The 6,465-nt window shown below is 35.2% G+C and overlaps 1 pseudogene; it reads right to left on the bottom strand.

The window, feature by feature from the left end:
- Nucleotides 1–217: 217 nt before the first annotated feature.
- Nucleotides 218–791, bottom strand: LOC132301753 (dirigent protein 23-like; annotated as a pseudogene).
- Between the last annotated feature and the right edge of the window lie 5,674 nt (nucleotides 792–6,465).

The following is a 6,465-nucleotide window of genomic DNA, read 5'->3' as shown; positions in this document are numbered from 1 at the left end:
TTAATATAAAATAAAATAAAATAAGGATCCTGAAAGCTTTTTAGGGTTGGTTGAGAGTACCCACTTCCTCATAAAAGCTCAATAAATTCAACACGGTGTCAACATATTCCTGTACTACATAGCTGGCTTAACAAAGGAAAATAGCATTCAAAAATCAGTTCAAGATCGGAGAAAAGTGGAAACTCCTAGACCTGTGACGCAATACCTATCATAACTTCTAATAATGGATAGCTACAACATTCACCTCGATAATAGCATTACCCTTAGTACGATTATATAAATAAGTATTCAATGCAACAACTCCACGTGCCAACCGGAAAATGCCAGAGCCACCAAACAATGGACAGTTCACGGTACTGATGCAACAGTGGGTTGCTGCCCATGACAGCGAGAGTGCTACCATTGTAATCTCCATCTGTGAAGAAAAAGTTCACAGCCATGATTAGGCTAAATTCGGAAAGGGATGCTGTACCATAAAGCCCCTCGAATCGGCCCACGGGTTTGGAAGATGGCTCCGGCCCAACCGTTAATAGGTCATCCATCATATAAACCTCGCCGAACAAGGTGGGTGAGGTATTGGATGTGTTGGCTTGGGCCACTTGTATAGCGGTTGGGCTCTTCCCATTTGACAAGTCATGGAAGTAGAAATGAAGCTTGGTCACCTTTTCCTTTGCATGGCTGAGCTTTCCGAACCACTCTTCCACTGCTTCCGGCCATTGAGCAATGCTACAAACCACCGGTGTGACTATGAACATTGAGTAAATCAATAGGGTCATGGGTAGCTTTTCCATCTCTCGCTTTCTCCTTGTTCACTTTATTTCTCTCTCTCTATATTGCAAGGGTAGACTAAAGAGGCCATATATTTATAGATATATGTAGGCTATTCAATAAATTAATTCTAATGATTCCTTGCACACACACTAAAAAAAATAAAAATAAAAAATAAAACTTGGAAACAACTGGTTCCAAAGGAAAAACTTATGGAAAAAATAAATTGGTCCCACCCTTCAAAAAATAAAAATAAATTAGTACTAACGGTTAAAATGCTTCGGTCGTTGGTAAAGAGAATCAGGTCCGCATGACCATATTCCAAATTTGAACTTCAACAGTAAAGGGCATTGCTCAATATTACAATGACATGTGACTCTCCTCGTGTAGTACAATGATACATTCCCCCTTATTGATAGTTGATACTATATATATATATAAATATATATATGTTTCTCAGGGTTTGAGCTCGATCAGTGGAGCAATATGCGTACTTATGGTCTGATTACTATACCCCTCTGCTTAGTGACAAAGTTATGCTTGTCCTCTTTTGGGTACATATTATGCTTGGTGTTCGGCTGGCAAAAAAGCGTTGGTTTCGCTTTTTGGATTGCGTGGATAGCAGATAGAATATAATAGTGTGTTTGTGCGGGCGTATCAGGAACTGCTGTTGTTTCAAAGTGAATATCCGAATAATAATCCAGTTGGAGATTTGTAGGGATCAGGTAATTGTACGAAGGTCTGGAATGACCACCTTCGCAGGGTTTTTTTTGCCTTTGAAAAATGATTTCGGGACTATTCTATGGCTAATGAAAATGAAGACTGTATTGAAGGTGTAAGGTTGGAAATTAAATTAACGGTAAAGTACAGCCACACCCCCTGAGGTTTGACAAAAGGACACTCAAAGGAAACTTATCTGTTTTTTAGATAAAGACACCCCCTGAAGGTTGAAAAATGAACAAAGACACCCCTTTACATAAAAAATTAACCAAATTACCATTTGACCGTTTAGGAGACTTTTTTAACTTTACAATTTAATAAATTGGACCAATCTACCCCCATGAATAATTTATGCATAAAAAAAAGTTATATTGTTCATTTTTTTTTTTTTTTTTTTTTCTTTTGGTTATTTACTTTATAAATATCCCAACTTTTTAAAAATATAGACGTCTAAAATGATATTTTGATTCAATACATATATTTCAAATAAATGATATTTTGTTATTACTTCTTTTCTTTTTCTTTTTTTTATTTTTAAATCAAAATGCTTAATTCTTTCATCTAAAAAAATTAAACCAATCTTTTTTCTTTAAAAATAAAAATATGTTACCAGTATAACTTTATGCATCTTAAATTATATATTAAATATTATGCATTTCCCAACATAAAAGAAAATAGGTACTAGTATAACTTTATGCATCTTAACTTTATGCATGCTTTTGTTTTGTTTTGTTTTTTTTTTTTTTTTTTTTTTTTTTTTTCCTTTGTTTTATTATTATTTTTTTTCTCTTTTATGTTGGGAAATGTATAATATTTAATATATAATTTAAGATGCATAAAGTTATATTCGTACCATATTTTTTATTTTTTAGGAAAAGAGATTAGTTTAATTTTTTTAGATGAAAGAATTAAGCATCTTAATTTAAAAATAAAAAAGAAAAAGAAAAGAAGTAATAACAAAATATCATATATTTGAAATATATGTATTGGATCAAAAAATCATTTACATTTTTAAGAAGTTGGGACATTTATAAAGTAAATAACAATTTTTTTTTTTTTTGTTAATTTTTTTTTTTTATGCATAAATTGTTCATGAGAGTAGATTGGTCCAATTTATTAAATTGTAAAGTAAAAAAAAGTCCCCTAAACGGTCAAAGGGTAATTTGGTCAATTTCTCGTGTAAAGGAGTGTCTTTGTCCATTTTTTAACCTTCAGGGGGTGTTTTGTCCAAAAAGTAGGTAAGTTTCATCTGGGTGTCCTTTTGCCAAACCTTAGGGGGTGTGGGTGTACTTTACCCTTAAATTAATTAAAGTGCAAGACTGAAAATTAAAGATATGGAAATGCAATGCTCGGCAGGAAGTAACAAAAGGAGTGATGGACTTAACTCAAGCGTTATAAGAATTCATCACTGGAATGAATGCTATACGAAATAGCAAAGTACTGGATTCAACTTAAAATGATGTACATTCATTGCCGAAATGAGAAATACATGAACTAGCAAAGTGCAAAGTTTAGACATTATGTAAATTCATTGTTCAAATGAGAGATACATGAAATAACAAAGATGCTTTGTTGTGTGTGTTGAGTAGGCAGGGCTTTGAGCAGCGTTTGATTAGGATTTGTATTCTAGCCCTCAGTACTTTATTTATACAACTCTTCATGTATGCAGCAGCTTGATGTGGCAGCCTTGGCAGCTTCCACTTGGCTAGGCTTGAAGCTGCCAAGTGTCCCATGATCCTTTGGTGGTTGAAACCACCTTCTTCCATTTTGTTCTTCCTCTTCCTTTCTTCTAAGCATGATTTCAGACACGTTCTCCATGATTTCAAGCTTGTGTATACTTCTGAAGTTAACTTTCCACTTGTCTTCTTTACAAACTGACATATGCCCCACGTCTTGCTTGGTCTTCCTCTTTTGTCGTCGACTTCTTTCTCTTTCAGACACGATTTTATTAGCCTTGTCATCCACAATTTTTGATGACTACCCTCTGTTAGTGGTAATAGTTACATGTAATACTACCACTTTCAACTGATGCATTTTGTTTGGCCAATTATACCACGTTCTTTGTAGTCCCTTCCTTTTATAGAATCCTTCTATCCCTATAATTCCATATATACCTGCATATATATTTGTAATTTTGAAGAGCCACATCTCCTTGATTTTAGGTAACCTCTACTGGTTTGGACTTCCTTTTTTGATTATATCGTCGTGGCTTCTTTCAGAATCTCAACAACTTCTCTTATTCATCGTGGGCTATATCTGACACACACACACACACACACACACACACACACACATATATATATATATATGTAAATCCACATTCTCTTGGGTTTTTGGTAACTAAGACTTTCCTTTTGAGTTTGGAGTTCATAGCGCCATGGACTCTTTAATTTAGCAACTTTGATAATATTCCAGTATATATATATATATATATATATATATATCTAGAAATATATTTACCATTTTGAACCATCACCGCACTTTTCTTTTAATAGCCATGTCATTTGATTTAGCTAGAAGTACCTGTTGAAGCCTCTTTGAATGTACTCTTGCTTTGTTGTAATTGAAAACCTTCCATAATACCAACTCTTTGAAAGAATTAATCTATTGTGGTCAGTACCGTGGTAAGCTCAGTAGAACTCACCATGTGTTGATAAACAATTGGTTGGATGAGCCTTGACTTGGATAATTGTATGAGGTGCATTCATGGTAGTGACTCCTTGCCACCTTTCTATCCTTTTAGGACATTGTGCGTATTTATTTAAAGTTGGTAAGTCCTAGCAGGACTCACCACTTCCCTTTTTAATCAATAACTCCATATGGTGGAATTTGACTGCACCAATTATTCATTACTTCCATATGAAATTAATTACGTAGTTTTAATATTCTGAATGGAATTTTACTAGAGTTATGATCAGGCGTGGCCAGTTCCATTGGAACTCGCCACATACCTCTTCGTTATTGGTGGATCACATCAATAATTCCACATCATACCTTCTTTTTTTAGATACTTAAAACATTAATTCAATGTGGCAAGCTTATTGAAACTTGCCACATTTCGCCTTTCCATTGGACCAAAAATAATAGAATAAACATATGCCCCCCAAATTCCACGCCTTGTGGAACAATATGATGACAAGGCATGGGATTTTTATTTGAATTTCAAACAATCATAATCAATTGGATTTTTTGAGGCAATCATTACGGCTATACCACTTCCATCACTTCATGCGGCTGACTCATTGGTTCCTTCTATATGAATCTCTTCTGCCGCCAATTTCAAAAGTGTTGTGTATCTCAAGAAGATCTTATCTATTTATGGTTCACAACCAAAAATCTCATTACTTCCTTCTTTTGAATTTTAACTTTCCAACTAACCCCCCTTTAAAAAATGTCCTTGGATTTTTGGAAACTCAAAGTAATCATTAGGGGAAGGGTTTCTGCATAACACGCGGCTGTTTGCTCGGTTTCCTCTATATCAATCTCAACTGTCGTCGATTTTAAAATGCATTCCGTATCCTTATAGGAGTCTTATCCATTTAAGACTTAAAATTGTCAGACTTCCTAATCCTCATTACTTCCCTTTTTGAATTTTAAAAACTTTACAACCACCAACCCTCAAAGACACCCTCTCCTTCTTATTCCCTCATTGCTTCTATACAAATATGCATATATATCTTATGTCCTTATCATACTCTTCACAAAGTTTCTCTCTCTCTTCCTTTCTTCTCTCCATCTTCTTTAACCAAACCTTAAAGGAGAAAACCCTAATTTATGAAGAAACTGATCCATAACACCTACTAAAGTAAAGAAACTTTCCAAGCAAACCACTAACTCTTCTCTTCCACCCCCTTCAGTTCAACCTAAAGCCAAACCCCGAAGCCATAGCCATCATGTTCAATTACTTTTGATGTCCTAAAATCTTGCTAGACTTTATCTCGAGCCTCTGGTTCACTTTGAAGATTTTTCAGTTGGACTTGGTCCAGCTTTCACTGATGTAGCTCCTTCTGAGTTAGCCGAGTTCTACCTTTCTGGTAAGACGTCTCTTCCCTTTGATTCAGAGTTTCCTCTTATTTCAAAGAAAGGGAAGAAAGTGAAACCTTCCTTTAGTATAAAAAATTGGCTGACATATCGTTCCTTATGGACCTCATGGGTGATCCGCCTTTCTAAAGATGAGAAAATTTCTTTACAATGGAAAAGACAAGGCATCTATGACATTATTCAGATTAGCAAGGCTCCAATTACCCTTGATCCAAACCTCCTCTTTCCAGCCCTCTTCTTCTGGTCTTCGATCACCAATGCTTTTCACCTTAAATGTGGAATGATGTCTTCCAACTTGAGAGATATTTGTTGTATTACTGGTATGGAGATGATGTTAGTGCCACTCTCTTCATTGATCAATTCCTTTTCCCTACCAAAATAATTAGCAATAAGAAATTTATCTCTTCCCATCTCCCTTTCATCAAGCACTACAAGAAAACTGGACCAGTCCAAGAGGATGAGCATATTGCTTTCCTGATCTATTAGCTTTCTGGCCATTTACTGTGTGGTCCATCTTGCCAAGTCACCAAAGACTTTGTTTAAGTTGTAATTTCCTTAGCCAGAAATGGAGATTTAGTACTGGCTCCATTTGTTCTTTCTCATCTATACAGAGGTTTAAATGACCTCCTTACTTCCAGATTTTCAAGATTTCAAGGCCCCTTCTGGCTATTCCAGATGTAGCTTAAGGTATACTTTCAAGACAAAACTTCTCCACTTGCCATGCAGACAGAAAAATCCCTTCTGTACTACCCTTTAGCAACAACAATTCCTTCCATCTTCAACTTTGCTGAGAACTTTTAGTACTTCTACAATCAATGTGAGACTGGAGATGACAAATTCTTTGATCCTTTTACTTCCTTTGGTCGCATGCCATCATGGCTAGTCCCTTCTCTTGGTGTTTCCACCCAGAAGCATTCTGAAGATTAGAAAAATATT

The sequence above is a fragment of the Cornus florida genome, unplaced genomic scaffold (genome assembly GCF_030987335.1).
Source record: "Cornus florida cultivar Cherokee Brave unplaced genomic scaffold, ASM3098733v1 CherokeeBrave_3.0.0_Hap2_Chr03, whole genome shotgun sequence".
In the NCBI taxonomy this organism is placed as follows: domain Eukaryota; kingdom Viridiplantae; phylum Streptophyta; class Magnoliopsida; order Cornales; family Cornaceae; genus Cornus; species Cornus florida.
The sequence above is the reverse complement of the archived record's forward strand: the minus strand, read 5'-3'. Positions and strand labels throughout refer to the sequence as shown.